A 21,907-nucleotide genomic window follows, 5' to 3' on the forward strand; every position below is an offset into this window, starting at 1 on the left:
AAAAAAAAAATTTAAGTAAAATTAAAAAAAACAAACAAACAAACAAACAAAAAAAAAAAAAAAAAAACAAAAAAAAACAGAAACCCCTCCGCAGGCCCGGCTCCGCCTGCCGCGGAGGCTTGGACCGGCTCTGCCCGGCTCCTCACGCCGCCTTGGCCTGGCCTGGCTCCGCCCAGCTCCGCTCGCTACAGCGGCCCAGCCGGCTCCGGCATCCACCTCCCGCCACCGCGGCCTGGACCGGCCCTGCCCGGCTCCGTACCCGCCGCGGCCTGACCCGGGCCCGCCCGGCTCCAAACGCTACCGCGGCCCGCAGCCGGGGCCTGAACCGGCCCCGCCCGGCTCCAAGCGCTACCGCGGCCCGCAGCCGGGGCCTGCACCGGCCCCGCCCGGCTCCAAGCGCTACCGCGGCCCGCAGCCGGGGCCTGCACCGGCCCCGCCCGGCTCCAAGCGCTACCGCGGCCCGCAGCCGGGGCCTGCACCGGCCCCGCCCGGCTCCAAGCGCTACCTCGGCCCGCAGCCGGGGCCTGCACCGGCCCCGCCCGGCTCCAAGCGCTACCGCGGCCCGCAGCGGGGGCCTGCACCGGCCCCGCCCGGCTCCAAGCGCTACCGCGGCCCGCAGCGGGGGCCTGCACCGGCCCCGCCCGGCTCCAAGCGCTACCGCGGCCCGCAGCCGGGGCCTGCACCGGCCCCGCCCGGCTCCAAGCGCTACCGCGGCCCGCAGCCGGGGCCTGCACCGGCCCCGCCCGGCTCCAAGCGCTACCGCGGCCCGCAGCGGGGGCCTGCACCGGCCCCGCCCGGCTTGCACCGGCCCCGCCCGGCTGCAATTTATTTCTTATCACATGACTCTTCAGTTGCACTTGTAGATATTTACCTAAGAGAAATAAAAGCTTGTATCCACAAAAAGATTTGCATATGAATGTTCATAGACATTTTATTCATAATTACTCCGAATCAGAAACAAATGAATGCCTTTCAATAGGGGAATGGATATTCAAACTCTGGTACATCCATGTAATGGAATATTCTTCAGCAATAAAAAAGGAATGAACTATTGATATATGCCGCAACTTGATTTGATCTCAAAGGCATTATAGGTGAAAGAAACCAGTCTGAGAAAGTTACATAGAATATAATTCCATTTATATGACATTCTGAAAAGGGAAAACTAGAGAATCACAAAACATATAAATGATTCCTAATGACTTACTATCAAAGAAGGGGATCAATAACAAATGGATGCAAGGGAACTTTTTGGAATGTTGGTCTGTCCATTGGATGACCAAGACATTAACTAGAACTGGCTATTGTATCTGTATATCTTCTAAGTCTTCTCATTCATCAATGATAAACATCAGTGAGAAACATATCCTTCTCATTGATGCTTTTTGGTCCTCTCTTTAGGCTAAGTTATCTGCCAAGATGTCACACTTGAAGGATTCACAAATGCTCCAGATGGTAGAGAAATCCTTGAGGAAGAGGCTCCCTGAATCCTTAAAGGTGAGATTGGGTCGGTCTTAGGGAAACAAGGAATAGCAACCTACTGTGAACGGGATGAGAAACAGAATGAGCATTCACCGAACATATTTCCAGTGCCTGACCCTCACTCATGTTGCAACCCATTTACTTCACTGAACCTCTCTTCAAGGAAGATTCATTATCCCCATGTCACAGAAGAGGAAATGGAAGTCTAGTTACATGACTTGACCAAGACAGCACAAATAGTGAGTGGTAATGATATGATTAGAATCCATTTACAATTTTGCTCTAAAAGGACTCAAAATATTCCCTTGTACACTTCCAAGAAATGTATTATATTAACAATGAAGACGTTGCCAGAATTGCAAGGTTGACTGAAACCAGCTAATTAAAGTTTAATTTATTCTCCCTAACAGTCCTGTGCTTGATGAGTGATTAACCATCATGATTGCTCTTTGAAATTGATAATACATTAAATCTTACTTTGTCAAATCCCAAAACATTTGGCTACATACAGGGTTTAAACAATCCTTTTGCATGTGAGGTAGACATTTTGTTTTAGATATGGGTAAATGATCTTGTGTCATAGCATTTTCTGCTAATAATATATGTTGCAAAAGGACTGGAATATTAACAGGGATAAAGAGTGCCATTGGCATATTATAATGGTATCAATACTAAGAAGATATAAAGAATGCTGAAAGTGAATGAATTTAGCAACAGAAATTCAAGTAAATGTGGCAATAACTGATAGAAATGAAAAGAAAAATAGACCAACCCTTAATTATAATTAATGGCTTCAATACTTTTCTCACACTAATTGATAGAATAAATAGATTGAAAATTGATAGAGGTATAGAAAACGTGAACAGTATTATCAACCACCTTGATCTATTTGATGCTTATAGAACACTCTTCCCAAAACAGCAGAATACACATTCTTTTCAAGTGCACATGGAACATTTTTCAAGATAGAGCATATTTTAGGGATTTTTAAGAATCTAAATCATATCAACTATCTTCTCAAACAACAGTGGAATTAAACTTAAAATCAAAACTGAAAGCTCTCCAGAAAATCACCAAATATTTAGAAACTATACAACACACTTCTGAGCAAGCCATGCTTCAAACTCACAAGAAAAATTGGAAAGTTCTTCTTGAGGGCACAGAAGTCTGAACAGATGCTTGTAGAAAGGAAAAAGTAGCTTTTCTAATGTTTGATAACCTCAAGCTAAGTCTACCAAAGCCCATTCTATTAACACTATGGTTTGTCTACACTTATTCACCAGAGCTTATTAACCTTTCCAGAAGGTAATTTGGAACTATTTGTTTAAAAAAAGTTTTGGTAGTTGAGCTATGACCCAGAAATTACCTTTTTAATATTTATAAGGATAGGTACATTTGCAAAAACTTGTGTAAAAGAATTTCCTTGAAAAATTAATTGTTAAACTAAAGAATTATAAAAAGCTGAATAGGAAATATGATAATTGAATTAGAATCCCTCCATATAATGGATATTATATCCATATAATGGATTTTAAAATGTTTATGTAAATTTGCATTTATTGAAGTGAATATAGGCCCACAGTATAGCATATAAGGAAAAAGTAGATGTTAAAATAAAGCATAAGGCAATTTCACTGTTTAAAAATCATTTATATATAAATAAATGGAAATGGAAATATATTGCTAAATTCTATTATGTGAAAATAGATTACTGTAAATTTATTTATGTAACTGAATGTATAACTGTATTCTTAAAATATTATCATGGTATGATCAATAAGTTGTTTCCATTTGGGGAAGCAAAGTAGAACCTGAACACAGTTTAAATTAGATGCCCCATCAGCTACCTTCCCCAATTTCATAGACATATGTCTTGTTCTCATCAAACACGAGACACTCTTCCACCTTGCTAATATGCCACTCCTCCCACTTTCTTGGATGGTGCAGGTTTATGGAACCATCTTCCATATAAATCAGGGAAACCCACTCAAGCTGAAGGCCCTGGTGGACAAGTGGCCTGATTTTAATACAGTGGTTACCAGATGTGAAATGAGTAAGCTTTTATGTTTTAATTTGCTGTGTGCCTACATGTGTTTGGAAATGCAGTAGACCCTGGGGAAACAGAAATAAATCATAGGTGTGGTAAGTAAATAAGTCCATTTCCTCCAGAAGCTCTCAGCCTGGGAGCAAACAGAGAAGCAAATAAATCACTACATCATGGGAAAATGTGCATATGAACATGCAAAAACAGAAGCAGCCATGGCAGAAAACTGCTTATAATTACAGATATAAAAAGATGCAGGACGAGTGTTAGAAAGTTTTCCTGGTAGATGTTTTGCCAAAACTGGAATTTGAAGATAGGTTTTTGACAGGTCTACAAGGGCAGGAGGTACATTCTATACAGATATAATCACATGTAGCAATATGTGAAGGTGTGAAACAGTACAAAGTTAGGGAAAATATGAAGAACAAATTTTAATGTCTTGGTTTGGGAATATAATTTCAATGCCAAACTTTTAAAAATCATTCAAGGTGTGTAATATATTTCAAACACAAGTATTTCATAAGCACATTGAAAAATGTAAAAATCCATGTATGCAGGTAGCAATTTGATATTATTGATGAATTCCAAAAAGAAATATTGGAGTATGTCTGTAATCAGACTGTACCTGGCATGATTGCATTATATTAGGGCATTAAGTCCCCATCCTTTGGAGTGTGGGGACTCACAGATAAAATCGTGGTAAAGAACAGAGTGGGAGTTTCTGAAGTTGGACTTTTGATGCTGGAGTTTGATGCTGAAGACTTAAGCTGGAGCCCTGGGAAGTAATCTCACAGAGGAAAGAAAAGACAACCCTTGAAGGAAGGAACCTTGAACCCGGAGAAAAGCAAGCCCCAGGAATGTAGGAACCCAGGAAGCCTGAACCCTCGAAACATTGGCAGCCATCTTGCTCCAAATAGACTTTGATGAGGGAAGTAACGTATGCTTTATGGCCTGTTATCTGAAAGCTCCTACCCCAAACAAATGCCCTTTATAAATACCAAACAATTTCTGGTATTTTGCATCAGCACTCCTTTGGGTGACTAATACAGAATTCGGTACTGAGGAGTGGGGAACTGATTCTACAAATACCAAAATGCTGTAATGGTTTTTTCAATCGTTAAGGGGTATTTTTTGGAGGAATTGTGAGATGTTTGGAAGAAAAGGCCCACAATGCTTTAAAGAGACTGTTGCTAGCAATATGGCTGCTAAAGGGACTTTTTATGATACCTTAAAAGTAAATGATGAAACTATTATTGGAAACTGGAGGAAAGGCGATCCATGTTTTAAAGTTGCAGAGAACTTAGCAAGATTAACTCCTGAAGTTTTATGGAAGGTAGAATTTGAAAATGGCAAGCCTGGGCATTTAACCGAAGAATTTTCCAATGTAAACTCAGAAAATGCATCTTGGCTTCTGCTTGCAGCTTATAGCAAAATGCTAGACAAGGGAGATAAGCTGAGAACTTAATTATTGGGCTCAAAGAAAACAGAATCTGATTCTGAAAATTCCAAGCCTCTGGATATCATGCTCCCAGATGAAAGTGCCCCATTGGAGGACTTAACTAAACTTGGAACTGATAAATGAAGATTGAAGATGCAGTTATCTAGGAACGACTTGTGGAATGTCTTACTATCTGATGGCTTGGACCCCTGCTTCCTGCATGCTAAACCAACAGACATTTTAGAGCTGTATGAACAAAACCACTATCAGCCTGGAATAAAATGGACATGGAAAAGAGAGATTGAAGGAGAAACAACCTTAAGAGGAAAAACATAGAAGCTGAGGTCTCGAGTTAAGACTTCACCTTGGGCCAAGAGAGAAAACCCACCCATGTGTGAGTGAGTTTGCCCCCAGCAGTTGGGGTTGATGTTCCCACCCAATGTTCTGGGAGAATTTTACTGTCCTAGGGTACAGAGAGGGTGGAACATATTCCCCAAGTATTAGAGTGGTTAAGGTCAGCACTTCACAGGTCTGAGACCAGTGGACCTGTCCCCCAAAGGTTAGGGAAGGCCAGGTGGTCAACTAGTTCCTCTGAGAGGGTTGAGCCTGTATGCCTACAATTAGGGGGAATGTTGTCTTCACCTCACTGTACTAGGGGTGTTAAGACTCTAACCCCAAGATTGGATGAAGTGTGACAATAACCCCAACACTCTTGGAGGGAGAGGTCTGGAGCTTGGTTGACACCCAGATGCTTGATAAGAGTGAAAGCAAGAAAATGGCCATTGGGAAAGACTGTGGAATGTGTGGGTCCCCATATGGCCCTAAGGCGAAGAAACTACCTTCTTAGGAATGACTCTCAGACTTTAAAATTGAATGGGAGACGGCCTGCAGGTTTACTGAACTGTAGAGGACCATGATTCATGTTTTTCTCTCAATTTCTCCTTATTATAATGAAGATGGTCATCCTATGGCTGTCCATTTTTGTATTGGAAACTGATAAATTGTTTCTGAAGTTTAAGAGGTCTATAGCAGACAGCACTTTGCCCCAAGACAAACTGTGTTTTTTTCAATTAATTGTGATATGATTTATTACTGGCACTGTAATTGATTTAAGGTTTTTTGGTTTTATATTGAATATTGTAATGTCTTTTTGGAATTCAGAGGGTGGGATGTAGCAGTTTGAAATTACTGATGATTTTCAAAAAGAAATATTGGTTTATGTTTGTAATCTGATCTGTACCTGGGCATGATAGAGTTATGCCTAGGGTGTTGAGTCACCACCCCTTGTGGATGGGAGCTCACAGATAAAAGCCATGGCAAGGAACAGATTTGGGGGCTTCTGAAGTTGGAGTTTTGATACTGGAGTTTGATGCTGAAGACTTAAGCTGGAGCCTTGGGAAGTAAGCTTACACAGGAAACAGAAGCCAGCCCCAGGAAAAAGGAACCTTGAAGTCAGAGAAAAGCAAGCCCCAGAAATGCAGGAACCCAGGAAGCCTGAACCTTCACAGACGTTGGCAGCCATCTTGCTCCAAATATTGTCATTCACTGGCTTAAAAGCCACCAGTGTTCCTCTGCTCACGTTGAATAAAATCCAAACACCCTTATTGGTCTTGAAGACCCTTCATTACTCATCAGCTTCTCTTGTTCCTTTTCCTTGCTCCTTCCAGTAGCTTTGACCTTCTTTTTGTTACTTGATTCTCATTTGCTCACTTGTGATTGCAGCCTTTGCAGCTGCTGTTAATCTGCCTGCAATATCCTTCCCTCTGATCTTCACATACTTACCTCTTTCTTGTCATTCAGACTCTCAAATATCATTTACTCCGAAAGCACCTATAAAACCACCCCCTTCCATGATTCTTCATGACATAACCCACTCTTTATTTTCTTTACTGAGATTATCAGTATGTGAAATCAGCTTAATTTTGTATTTATCTACCTATTTGGTGTTTTAATCCTCCTCTGCAATATTGCAAACCCCATGGCAGCAAGGACCTTCTCTGTCTTGGTCACTGATTTATCCTCAGCATCTAGAACAGTGCAGGGCACACAGTCCTTAATAAATGTGCATATAAGGAATGAAATAGCTTCTAAGAAAGGTTTCCAGTAAAGACAATTTAAACAAAATGTGTACACACATATACACATACATATTCTCCCAGCCCATATGAATTTCTAGTCTAACAATGAATAGATTCAAAACTGATGTTGGGGATTTGATTTGCAAATCATCAATCCAATCGCCCTCTGGGTGTTATGCTCCTGGAAGAGCTTTATTCACATTGACTAACAGCTTACACCTTAAACCACTTCATATCTATAATCTCATTTGATCCACTTGTCAACCTTGTGATATAGATGGGGTGGGAAACATTGCCCTCATTTTCAACAGAAAGCAAGCTCAGATGATGAGGTTACTTGTCCAAGGTCAGGTGGTTGGTTAATGACATTACTGGGGCTTGAGTATAGATCTTCTATTTCCATATTCAGGATTCTTTCCCAGAACACTTCCTGAAGCCATTAAAGCCTTCAATTTTCTGTAACTTGGGGGGCATCTGCACTCTGTGTCTCCACCCCTCTCTGGACTTCAGCTTTCTCAGAAGTTCAGCATGGTTGTCAAAGCCCTTCCTGACACCAACATTCTAAGATTCCATGATTCTAAGCTCTGGCTTTACTTGTTACTGCTGTAAGCTTTGGGGCACTCATTTACTCATTTTCTTATCTGTGAAATGGGGGTGCTTATCAGCTGCACTGACCTATGTGGAGGGTAACAGCAATGTTGAGAATAAACTTACTTAATTTTTACAGAGTTCTTATTGTTTCTGAGGCACTGTCTTAGATACTTGTCAGACAATAGCTCTTACACTATTTATATCTGTCTTTTGAGGGACATGCCATCAATATCCACATTTTATAGAAGAAATAGAAACAGGCATAAGTTACCTGCCCAAGGTTATAAAACTAAAATGGTTATGAACTCAGGCAGTCTGGCTATAGGGTTTATGTTCTTACCTACATTCCTATTTTGTTAATCAAGAAAATTGGGGGGGTAAACAAATATAATGTTTCACAGTGTTGTAGAATTTAAGAGAAGTTCAATTATTTGAGTATAGAGAGGCCAGGACTCAGGAATGATTTTGAGAAGGAAAAATGGTTTATTGACGGACGGCCGGACTCGGGAACTTCTGTTTGAATCCCGAGCCTCGAACAAGATTTTGAAACGTCTTTTATACAGAGAGGAAAGGCCAAATGGTCCCTTTGTTTCAGTTCTCAATAGGCTTCAATTAGCATATATCTTCCACATCTTAGGTAAGCTTTTAGCATGGACTCCAGATATTCTAGATAAGCTTTTAGCATATTTACTTTTTGCATTTCCCCTAAATACTTAAAGTTTATAGCCCTTGCATTGTTAAACATTTCCTGGGACTGGAGCCTGTTGCCATTTTCCCTAAGGGCAGGATTGCAGCCTCTTACCGTTCCACACTCACAAGTCAAACAGCTTAGTTATCTCTGAAGAGACAAAGAGCCTTCCACCCATAGCCCACATCATTCCCCCCCTTTTGCCAAAGTTTAACTTGATAAGCTTTGGCATAATTATTGTTGGAGCTATGAGGTGGATGGCTGTCCGTCGTCTTGATTGATTATTTATCACTCTTTAGTACAGCATCCAGGACTGTTTTTAGAAGTTTAGAACTTTTCATTCTGGACAGCAGAATCTTGGGCAGGGGCCTCCTGCAGTTATTCTGCTGCCACTGGCACTCACGTGGATTTCCAGTCAGGTTCCAGATCCATCTATTACTTTTATTTTACTCTTAAAGAGTTTACACCTTTAATTTAAAAGGGGTGCTGAAGGGAGACGATCTCTTTTCTGTAACTGCTTCCTGCTGGCCATGGGCTGTAGTCATTGCCTAATAAGGTGTAAAACTCTTTAATTTATTCTAACTGGAGGAAGATGGATCTGGCATTCTGTACAAAGTTGGATGAAGTTTTCATATGGTTAATAAGATGTTCACTCTGAAAGAAACAAACTTAATTAAAAATTTGGAATACCCGTTTTTAAAAGAGGACACATTGGATTACAGAGGTAGACAAGGTTAGATGCCTATAAAGATGGCACTCCTTAAAAGCTGGTGGGAACAGCATATATATTCTTTTTTAAGTTATCCATCTTTAGAGAGAAATTGCAACAGACACTTAGCTTTGTCTGAAGACACATTCCAAGCTGTTCAATGATTGACACTCATTCGCTCTGTCAGATGCTCCTGGTGAACTGGCACTCCTTGGGCAACTGGCTTCACTCAGGATTAGAACACTAATTTGGTAATACTCTTAATTTTCACCTGTGGGAGTGATCAGAACTACAGAATAAAGATTTTTACACCTTGGTTTTCATTGTACAATTTCTAGCAATTTTGACTTGTTCAATAGGTGACTCACCATCAGCAAGCAAGCCTCACTTTTGCTACACAGCTGAGTACAGCAGAATATAGAAGTTGACTGAGACTGGCTGAGACTGCCACCTTATTCTATAGACATGTTATTAACTGTTTAGAAAATGATTTTACCAGGAATTTAACATGTCTAATATACTTCTGCACTTGATCCAAAATAGAAAAGATAACATTACAATTATTAGGCATATATTTAGTACAGGATAAAAGTACAGCACTTAATATTAACTAATGTATTACTTAATGCATAAGGATTCAGAGTTGCAATTATTAGTTTTGAGTTTCAGGTTTGTAAAACCTTACATGTTATCTCTCCATGAGAGCAGGCCATAATGCCAATTGTGTTTAAGTTTCACTTACAGTATCCTGGTATCATGGCTCCACTTAGCATGTTCTTCAATGCAGTGAGCAAGTCGCAGCACCCTTCATCTTAGAGAGATTTTCCAGTATTCCACTAGCCTGGTGCATAGTGCTCTCTGGCACTATGCAATAGTGCCAGTCTGGAGGCGATATCCATTGTACACTTGGCTGTACCAAGTCATTATTGGCTGCTGCAGGAGCTTGAAACTGCAATATAGTTTCCATCGACTTCAGGAGCAGAACCAGAGACTGATATAGCACATATTTTAATTGAGGGGTCAGTGACCAGCCTAGCCAATAACTCACATGGAGAGGCCACCTGTAATGTATTCAAGGCCTGGTTTGAATGCACAAGAGTTTGACAATGTTAAAGTTTATTCCTTATTTTTATATATATATATTAAACAACTTAATGCAACACATATATCAAATGACTATTTACTTACACAATTTTACTATGAAGATAACAGTAGGTACTTTACTTTAGTAAGAGGAAAAATATTATTTTCATTGTTAGAATGAAAACAGAATATTTCCAATAGAATCAAGACAACTTTTTATTACCATTTACTTAAATGTGTACTTTGCAGTGGCCTTCAGACAGGTTTATTATCATGAAGTTATTTCTGCTACCAATACCAATCTAAGTTTTTTAGTTAACAATGACTTCTACAACTAGAACTATTTAAACATTTTCAGTTGGAAGATGTTTTACAAACTCTTTATAATTGACTATAACCACATTGACTAGCCACCTCATGTTTAAATAAACTTACTAAATTACACTTACCAATGAAAGAAATTTACTCTTTATTTAAGAGAGCATATCTACAATCTTTTTCCTTTAGCCTAATTTCACTAATGTGAACTTACAATTTTCATTACTCTAAAGATTTCGTACATAATGCTAATTTAGTTTATCAATTAACTATGGGAGATTACACTCAAGTGAAATAAAATTGAAACCATAATAGTTTATGCAAGGAATGTTCTCTTTTTCCCTTACAGGAAGCTAAAAACTTCTTTTCTTTAAGTTATGAAAATTATTAATTTAAAACCATACTGACTACCAGGTTCTAAAACACATTACACAATTACTTAATTTTTTAAATCATAACCCAGAAAAGATCTCTCCATAGTTTTTATGGACTTTCCTTTACTTACTGAAATTTGTTAATTGAGCCACTAATTACCTTTATTTTGTTGGAAAGAAATCTTCTGGAAGAAAATAAGGCTCACCAGATTGTGGAGAAGAAAATAATTTATTCTCAATCTTGCAAGAAGGGGTGCAGAGCCAGATATGGCTGGTGCCACGAACAAAGAAAAATGACACAATTTATACCCCTAAGCCTAGCATGCAAGCTCTTCCTCTGTTTTTCCATAGATTGGATACTTCAGAAGTTACAGCTTATCTGAGATTTAACTTTCCCACGCAAAAGTTTGATTTAACTGCTTCTTCTATCACATTCCAACCATTTTAGTTTTTACCTGCTCCCCCCTTTTTCAAATAAGGAATAGAATTTAGTGCTGAAATGGCACCAACTTAGTTAGCTCCTTCTTGGGCATCCTTCCACTGCCCATAGGACTGGCCTAAACTGGTCTCCTCCACTGCTGTCCAACCCGGGAGTGGGAGACTGAGGCAGCAGGCCACCAGGTTACATCAACATTTTTCTTATGTGAAAATTAACCTAATCTTTGTTTGTTTTTTGTTTTTTGTTTTTTTGCATTTTATGGCTGACAAAGGTTTAAACTGGGAAATTACTAGGCAAACTGATTCTTAATTCCCTAGCCTAGTAGATAGGTTTAATCTGCCACACCTAGTCTTGCCTTAAAAGCTCTTGCAAAGAGGAGGCCCTTTCCCAATTGTTTCTATAATCAGATTTCTATGACTTTTTCATCCTGCTTAGTTTAATTTGGGTTTTAAGAATATTTATAAATATAAATGCATATTTAACCTCAACAATTTGAGCAAATAGGCAGATATAAATAGTTTGAGACAAAAACATAACTTTAATTACTTTAAACTTCTAACCTTTACAAAACAAGTGTGACTGCAAACATTTCAAAGACTCTTGAAACTCTTCTTAATTTGCACTATGACCATGCAGTTTACCACAAGAATTTTCCTTCTTACTTAATGGACTGTAATAACCAAAATGTTCTCAATGCCTTAGCACCATTTTGTTTTAGAACTTTATATTTTACTTTGAAATTAGCAGAATTTTGGATAAGCAACAAGATTAATTTTATATATATTTACTGAGGCTATTTGAAGCCTCAGGGAGACAGACTGCTTTCTCTCATGAATTGCCACTCTTAGGAACACTGACCGTCAAGGCAGGAGACTTCTCCCCCTCCACCCCCCTTTTTGGTTTTGGAGATAATAAAACTCCAGTGGTCATTTAACCTTATTCCATCAGGCAGCCATTTATTTAGTTTACACTTGAATTCATGAGAGAAAGGGTTACTAATACCAGGAGAGGAGACAGTGATGTCCCAGCTCTTCTCAATTATGAAATAACCATAGGCAAAGGCAAAGGGTGAGGTTAGGCTTGAAGTAACCATAAACAAAGGAAAGGTTAGTTTAGAATTTACACTTAAATAATAGTTTCAGGCTAAATTCACCCAAGTATAATTTCAGTTATTGTCTTTCCACTGTTTTATAATATAAATGCATTTATAAATGATTTTAACTCTTAGTTACAGTTTTTATTAATTTTTTTAAAAAAACCTATTAATTTTATAACATCTTTAAATACCTTTCATTCGACTTATAACATATTAAATGAACTTAACCATTACTTTAATTTTTCCTTTAAAGTAAAAGAATAAATCTCTTGCAGTTAGTTTGAAATAAAAAGCTACTTTTCAGGATTTGATTTCTAGAACATAAATGTTCTTTTAAAAGAGGTAAGACTCTTCTTCAAACACTGAGGAAATGATGAGGTTAAAGCACAAGAAGCTATTGATAAAAGATTCTTTGTATATTGATCTTACTCAATTTTAATCATAAAAATTTTCCTTCCACAAACCTTCTACACTTTCAGTATTCACTCAGGTTCTGTCCCACACTCTACTCTTTCCAATAATCAATCATTTTATCTTAGGACAAAATCATCTTCTGTTTCCTTAACAATAAAAACACACTCCATATATCCCACATACTAAGTTACCAGGCAAACTTCTTACAACATATAATTGCCATTAATATTAAACAAGCTTGTTAAAATAATGAACTTTTCTTCACTTTAAATACTTAGTAGCATGTAATACCAGAAACAGTTTTTTTGGAAGCAAGTTGGCAGGGGAGATTGGCTGCCGAATAAATTTGTTATAAAATTGCCTTTTATTATTATTATTATCAATTCAGTTTTGTTAAATAATGACTTTCTGCAATTAGCCACTTAAATACCTTAATTTAAACAATGCTTTGTAAAACTTTTATAATTTATACCCTTAAGACAAATTTTACCTTCACAGAACACATTCTCTTACTTAAAGTTACTACAATACCTTCTAAGAACCTGAGCAGAATGCAAACGTATTTTGGCTTTGACACCCTAAGGAGGGAACTTTACTGCATTTACTCTGATTCTGCTTTCCACCCCCTTCACTTCCCCCCCTTCCAGGCAGTCGGGTGCACAACAAACAGGAATGCAGCTTATGAATAGAAGGGTGGACTCACTGGAAAGGGGCAAGCCACTCCCCCCTTTCCAGCTTTCAGCCAAAATGGGCAGACAGAACCTACTCAAATTTGGCAACTCTCCCAGGAACCCAGCCACCCTGACTGGGACATTCCCAACAAACTTGGGTGCTTGGCGCAGACACAGATGGCCTCCAAGCCCCGGCAAAGGGCCAGACCAGAGACAAGACAGCAGAGCATGCACAAACATCTAGACTCTGCAAACATCCAGACTCCTCAGCTTTTGCCCCAGAATCATTTCACCCCCTTGCCAATGGCAAGGGAGGGCTCCAGCTCAGCTGTAATTCTACTTTACATAAGGACACAACTCCAACACTAGCATTGAGCTGACACAGACAGAAGCACAAAGGTCACCAATCTGACCCACAAGTTTATATATTTATTTTCACCATGGCTGCCCCCACAGCCATCACAAACCTCAGAACACTTAACATTTGGTATAAAGTGATTTCATTCACAAATTAGCACCATAACAAAAGATTTCAGCTAGACTTTTCCACTGTTTAAACTTTACACCCAGACCAAGCTCCACCAGAAAAGCCGATCCATTTTCCTGTAACCAAGTTTTGTTTTCCTTAATCTAGACCAATTTCCAGGACATTAGGACTTGAACCTATAAATAGCCCTTCCTATTAAAATCAAGACTCCACTCCTGTAGTGGATATAAGACCAGTACCAGATTCTAACATGCAGTTAGACAAACACAAAACACCAGGGCTTTTCCCCGGTTTTCCTCCTTTTCCCAAGCCTAGAGAGAACGGCTTCCCCCCAGCCTTCTGGGGCTACTAGGGTTCTCTTGGGAGGTGATCAGCCTCCCCTTCCTAGCAATTAAAGCTAGGGCCTTCCAGACTGTGCTCACCCGGGGAGTCTTACCTTCTTCCAAGTTCAGAGTTCTTTTTCGTTCCCAGAATCCTTCTCTTCAGACCTTCCATTGCCCTCGATTTTTGTCGGGAAGATTCTGGTGGAGCCCACATCTTTTCTGGATTAAATTTAATCCAGGGGCGCCCAGATTTGGGGTTCACCTGAGTCCTCCCGGCTTCCTCGGGGATTTGGAAGGGGCAGCAAAATGCTACCATCTCTGGCCTTCCTTTGTTGTCCCTTCGTGGTCGCCAAAAATGTTGTAGAATTTAAGAGAAGTTCAATTATTTGAGTATAGAGAGGCCAGGACTCAGGAATGATTTTGAGAAGGAAAAAATGGTTTATTGACGGCCGGCCAGACTCGGGAACTTCTGTTTGAATCCCGAGCCCTGAACAAGATTTTCAAACATCTTTTATTTAGAGAGGAAAGGCCAAATGGTCCCTTTGTTTCAGTTCTCAATAGGCTTCAATTAGCATATATCTTCCACATCTTAGGTAAGCTTTTAGCATGGACTCCAGATATTCTAGATAAGCTTTTAGCATATTTACTTTTTGCATTTCCCCTAAATACTTAAAGTTTATAGCCCTTGCATTGTTAAACATTTCCTGGGACTGGAGCCTGTTGCCATTTTCCCTAAGGGCAGGACTGCAGCCTCTTACCGTTTCACACTCACAAGTCAAACAGCTTAGTTATCTCTGAAGAGACAAAGAGCCTTCCACCCATAGCCCACATCAACAGTATGACTGATATTTTGGTCTCTTCTTTTCCCTTGATCCCCCACATAGCAACCAAGAAATGTTTAAACTCTCATCTCTTGATGCCACTCACGTGGCCTTAGTGAATGGTTTTTGGCATTTCGGCAAGAATGAGAGGAGCCAGAGATTCATTGAGTGCTGTATCTAGACCTCCCCACTTTCTGGCTGCTGGAAACTGAGGGCACCCCTGTGTCCTGGTCCTTGATGGACAAGTCTGGAAAGGTGAATATGGGAGGTATCATGCCCAAGTACTGGGCACAAGGCCTCATCTGCTATATTCACTCTTAAACCAAATTCAGGTTCTCGATGACCTTGACTTCCCATTATATAACCATATAGATAGAGCCAATAATGTCGCTCAAAAGGTGAGTGACACTTTTCATTGTATCCCCCTGCCCTATGACTGGAACCAGTGGAACTCTGTGCCTCTGAAAAGTCAGCCCTGAAATGAAGACTGTGTGAGATGGGTCTGGGTGTGTGGGAGAATCTGATGTGTATATGGAGAGAAAGAATAACATGTAATCAGTAATGAAGGTGTGAAGTCTACACCGTCCTCAAATCACTCATGGACAGACAAATCTGGCCTGGCGAGATCTTCCTGAGATGACCCTGACCTTGTATACCTCCCTACACATCTGGATCTCAGGGCTTCTTTCTACTCAGCTGCATGCTGCCCTGATTCTTCTCCTAGAACTCCTAGCTCAATGATGGATTGTTGTCAATTGGGACCTTTAGTTTTAAGACTCTGTGTTTTAGGTTAAGTAATACATATTTACATATGTGTGTAGAAAATGTTTAGAAGGCAGTGCATTGAAATATTAATGGTGAATTATGGTAGGCAGTAGAATTTAAAATTTTTAATTATTTTAAAAATTTAACAATTTGTTACTTATAAAATAATAAACCAAAACATGTAGTTTTCATGTAGTTTTTTATTGTGGTAACATATGTAACCGAATTTTCCATTTTAATTATTTTTAAATATATAATTTTGTGGCATTAATTACTTCCACAGTTCTGTGCTAATATCATCATTATCTCTTACCAAAACTTTTTCATCATCCCGAACAGAAACTCTGCACTCATTAAGCAATAACTACGCATTCACCACCCCTCCCCGGGCCCTGAGTAACCTCTAATCAATCCTTTGTCTCTGTGAATTTGTTTATTCTAGATATTTCATATAAGTGGCATCATACAATAAGCCTTTGAATCTGGGTTATTTCACTTAGCATGTTTTCAGGGTTAAACTATATTGTAGCATGGAAAAGAACTTTAATCCTATTTATAGCTGAATAACATTCTATTGTATGTATATAACCCTTTTGCTTTTCCATTCTTCTGTTGATGGGACTTTGCACTTTTTAACCTGTTGACAATTGTGAATAACCCTGTGTAAACATTGGTGGACAAGCACCTGTTTTGAGCCCTTGCTTTCATTTCTTTTGGATATATATCTCAGAGTGTAATTGAAATCAGCAGAGCCTGCCAATTTTGCCAAAACGAGGTACTTACCTTGTGGATAGTATAATTTTCCTTCTCTTTTTCTATGACTTTCTTTTATCTAGTGTCCAAATAGTATCTTATCTCTTCAGTAGGTATTTTGAAGTTAATTCCCTAGTAGTTCTTTCATCTCTCCTTGATGATCAAGTGAATATATTGTCCACATTCATATATGATATTAGGTATTGTCAAATGTATATGATATATGAGAACTTATAAGGAAAAGACTAAATAATGTTAGTGATTTTTCCCACTGCCATCCAAAGAAAGTGAGATTGGCATTTATTTTATAAAAGCTGTGTTGTCCTTAAATTCTACCAACCCTTAAAGAAATTTTGTGTTTGGCAGTTAAGCTAGTGGGTCCATGAGTTGGAAGGTGTGGTAGATAAATTCAAGTGTCAACTTGGCTAAGTTATGGTATCCATTTGTTTGGTCAAGACAGCACCATCTGATTGTTATTATGAATGAATATCATAAATGAATTTTTATTTCTAATCAGATGATTTCATCTATGGTTATTGCATCTGCAATCGATAAAGGAAAATGCCTTCAGCAATGTGCAGAATCTCCTTATCCAATCAGTTGTAGGCCTTAAAAACCAGTAATAAAGAAGAATTTCTGCCTCTACTTCAGCCTGCCAAATTCTCTTAGGAAGTTCAACTTCACCTTCATTGTAGTTCCCTACTTGAGGCATGCCCTGCAAATCCCATGGTTGCATGAACCAATTCCTATAATAAATATCTTAATTATATACATTATATATGTGTTTTATGTATATATATAGTATATACATATATAATAAAAACTGTACATATATATAGAGATTTACATATTTTCTGGAGAACCCTTTGAAGTATAAAGGCAAAATATTCCATTATGCTGATATTACATATTTCTATAATATTTAATCACTGTAGCATAGTAAACTTCCTTTTTTTTTTTCCTTCTCTCCTTTGTCCCTTCTTTCCTTTTTGAAAATTTACTTTCTTGAGGAAAATCCAGGGACTGTAAGTAGTGAGGCTACAGAAGAGCCAAAATTCTCCTGCCTATTGATATTGAAATTCCCATGCCCTTTCTCTATGCTAGCAGCACAAAATGAATGTGTCAAATTTTCTACAATTCTCTAATCTAATAATAGCAATAAATATTAACTGAGCACTAATATGTGCCAGGCACTGTTCTTGACATATGGATGAATACTGAATAAAACAAAGATACCTTGTGGAGCCTATATTCTAGTGATAATTTTTTAATATAAAATTAAAATATCAAGGATACATAACAACACTGAGGGGTGAGAAAGTATAATATGGTGATTATAAGTGCATACTCTTGAGTGGGATGGTCTAGATAAAAAAACTCAGATATTCATTTTATGAGCTCTATAACTTTGGGCTCATTATTTAACTTCTCTGAGCCTCAGCTTCTTCACATATAGAATGGGCAAAATTTAGTTCCCAAATTCTAGATTTATTGAGAGAATCAAATGAGTGAGCAAATATGAGTGAAAAAAGACAAGCATCTGGCACATAGCTCCATAAACATTAGTTATAGTTTCATTAATAAGTATCAGTATAGGCAGGATATGGATTAAAACTTATTACATATTGTGTATGTAAAGGAAGCAGAAAATGGTTTGCAAGTTGGGACCAAGCTATAACTTTCCTAACATGTCCTAAAAATTAGATTTAAAATATTCTGCTATCAATTTAATACCCTAATACTCAGTTACAGAAAATCCCTCATACTCAGTTACAGAAAATCCAGGCAGTGGCATCAAAAGAAAATATACATTTATCTTGGCTGGGGGTCCCAGTGTGGACACACCTGTTAAAACTTCTTCATTGGTTTACCCAGCATGCAGATACCAACTACCCCTTTTCATGTTCCCATGAAACATGATGATCATAGAGAACAGAAGTGGTTTTTAATAAAGTAAAAGAATGCCTTCAGCTATTTTGTGTTGTGACACAGAAAACATACAAACTGCTGAATTCTAAGAAAGATCAGGCAAGGCTATTCACCAGGGTCATATGAAATTCTTCAAAAACTATCATTTATTTAGAATGATATCTTTCTTACTATACTTTGTGGCCCTAAATTTGGGAACAGACACTTCATCTCTACCACTCAGTATTAGCACAGCTATTCAACTTCTTATCTTGAGCCATCTGAAAAATTCACTGAAAGTGTTATCAGAATTTACCAATCCTACAGTCTTGGTTCTGCTATCACATGTTAGGGCTTTCTAGAGAGTAGACTGGAGCAGTGAGCCTCTGAGAGAGGATGAGTATCATAGCATGCCTTTAAATATCAACAGTCTTTGAATACTAAGCTTGTGGGCTGAATTCTAATTCATTCACTCATTCATTCATTTATTTATGATGCCTATGTCAATAATGGAAAAGTTTGTGCTCCTTATTCTTCATTGATATCTACTGTTACACTTTATCGAGGTCTGCAAAGATATGTTTTGGGAAGACCTGGTGAGACACCAGACTCAGAATTTAAAACTTTTTTTTTTTGTTCAGTCTTCTTTTTTTTTTTCTTTTTTTCCCTGTCTTTTTTTGTCTTTATTTTTTTAATAATACATTTAAAAAATGTGAGGTCCCCATATACCCCTCACTCCCCTCACCCACTCCTCCCCCCATAACAACAACCTCCTCCATCATCATGAGACATTCATTGCACTTAGTGAATACATCTCTGAGCACTGCTGTACCTCATGGTCAGTGGTCCACACCATAGTCCACACTCTCCCACAGTCCACCCAGTGGGCCATGGGAGGACATATAATGTCCGGTAACTGTCCCTGCAGCACCACCCAGGACAACTCCAACCCCTAAAAATGCCCCCACATTACATCTCTTCCTCCCACTCCCTACCCCCAGCGGCCACCATGGCCACTTTCTCCATACCAATGCCACTTTTTCTTTGATTACTAATCACAGTTATAACTGAGTTGCAAGAAGGAAGAGGGAAAAAGTTTACCAGATGAGGTCTGAGTTCATTACAGCCTATTTGCTTAACAATCAAATAACAGCCATTCATATCTATATGAGTACAAGCTAAAATCCACCTCCAAGATTTACCTGTGGTCAGAGAGGAAGGAGGATTCAGATGGAGGAAAAGACACTTCTTGGTATTGATTAGGAAGACAAGGTTTCTTGACTTCCATGAAACAGGAGACTACTTCTTGGCATTCAGCAGGGCAAGGAAGGATGGACATAGTACTCATGAGTTACTTAACCTTGAAAGACTGATTGGAAGTGATGTAGATAACATGCATTTGAAAAGAGATAAATTTTACCAGGTCTTTTACTAACTCTAACTATAGACATGCACTGTTTTTATTATGAAGTGGCTGATTTATTTATGGGATTGTCTGGCCTTCAGAAAATGTTTGATCAGAGACGTCTTGTCCACCACATAATTACCCTCTACATCACCCGGAACCTGGTGACTTCATAATGTAGGAAAAATATCAGAGGAAGGCTGTCTCAGAACATTGCTGGAAGGATAATCTTGCCTTTGAGAATAGCTGTTAAAATGCAAATAAATAATCCTTGAATACATATTTCTAAACTAAAATGCCATACTCATCCTTAATTTAAAATAATTGGAAATTAGGTCCATTAGAAATCTTAAAATAAAGTCCTCCAGAGATCCTCCTGTCTCAGTTTGCCAGAGCTGCTGACAAACACCACGCAATGTTTTCTTTTAAATGAAAGTTTATGGGCTCTTTGCCGGTTTGAAATCCAAAATCAAGAAATCAGCAAGGCCATGCTTTTTCCTATAGACTGTAGCATTCTGGTGATGGCAGTCTTCAATCACATGGCAATGTTCTTGGTCTCTTGTGTTTTTCTCTGACTTTTGGCTTCTTTTTTTTTAAGGCCTCCAGTAATAAGGATTAGACTTACCCTTATTCAATTTGCCATACCTAAAAGGGATCTTCAAAAATCCCATTAATAATGAATCCACACCTTGACTCACTTAACTGTATTCAAATATGTTTCTTACAAATTTGTTCACACCCACAGGAACATGGATTAAGATTTGAAAATGTCTTTTGTGGGGTGTATAATTCAATTCCCAAAACCTCTGAAAGAGGATGTATTAGTCAGCTGAAAGGAGTACTGGTGCAAAGTACCAGAAATCTGTTGGCTCATATAAGGGGCATTTATTTGGTTTAGAAGTTTACAGTCACAAGGCTCTAAAATATCTAACTCAAGATTCCATAAAAGGTACTTTCTCACCAAAAGTCATTTGCAACATGTTGAAGCAAGATGGTGGGCAATGTCTGCAAGGGTTCAGCCTTCCTTCTTCCTCTTAAGGCTCCATGGGCCTGCTTCTTCTGATCTCAACTGTGGCTGGTGTAGGGCTCAGGTGCTCTGCTGTCTTCACCTGCAATCTATCAGGTGAATGGCTCAACTTTCTTCTTGGGGCCACAGGATCCTTTTCCTTGTCTCTGAGGTCTTCTCTCTTTTCTAGAATATCTGCTTCTTTGCACTAGACTGAGCATCCATTTATATAGGTCTCAACCTGCATGCCTTAATGATGTGGTCAAATCAAAACCTTAATCTTGACTTAATCAACTAAATGTAAAGCTTTTGAATTTAAATCAATCAAATGGTATCATGCCCAGAGGAACAGGCCAATTTACAAACATAATCAATATCACTTTTTGGAATTCATAAACAATATGAATCTGTCACAGTGGGCAATCCATAGAAATTGATTGCAGACCCAAGACACCTACAACATGCAGATGTCTGCATTGAACTAGAGCGATTCCAATCAGCAGCAGATTATTCCGTATGCCTAGAACCACAGATTGTTGGTTTCCTTCACAAACTTTTGGTTTTTATTCCTTTATTCTTTTTTCCTCCTTAGAATTTAACATTTTACAATTCTGATTTTTGTATAATTTTAACTCTCACTAATATTAATGACCTAGAGAAGGGCAATCTGCAATTTGGATGTCCAAAGCCATTGCTATCAAAGCAAATTTAGAGAATTATAGGATATGTAAAAACCTGTATTAATGGCCAATTCTGTGATTGATGCTTCTAAAATGAATATTGTTCAAGTATATTCTAATCTAAAATTAGAATCAATTCTAATCCAAATTAGATAAAAATGGAAAAAGATTCTGGATTGGGTTGCTACCACATTGTGTATATAAAGACCATGTCTTAACCTAATCATATATGAATCAATCCCACTTGAGAACATATTTCCTTTCCTTTTATCAGTTTTCAATAATGTGGCTTTGTTTTTTTTTTTGGAATACTATACACCAAATAACAAAGAGA

General features: G+C 38.5%; 1 pseudogene; it reads left to right on the forward strand.

The window, feature by feature from the left end:
- The first annotated feature begins 1,419 nt into the window (after positions 1-1,419).
- Positions 1,420-21,907, forward strand: part of LOC131280008 (glycine N-acyltransferase-like) — a 79,978-nt pseudogene continuing 59,490 nt past the window's right edge.

Source organism: Dasypus novemcinctus, chromosome 10, assembly GCF_030445035.2.
Source record: "Dasypus novemcinctus isolate mDasNov1 chromosome 10, mDasNov1.1.hap2, whole genome shotgun sequence".
NCBI classification, from domain to species: Eukaryota; Metazoa; Chordata; class Mammalia; order Cingulata; family Dasypodidae; genus Dasypus; species Dasypus novemcinctus.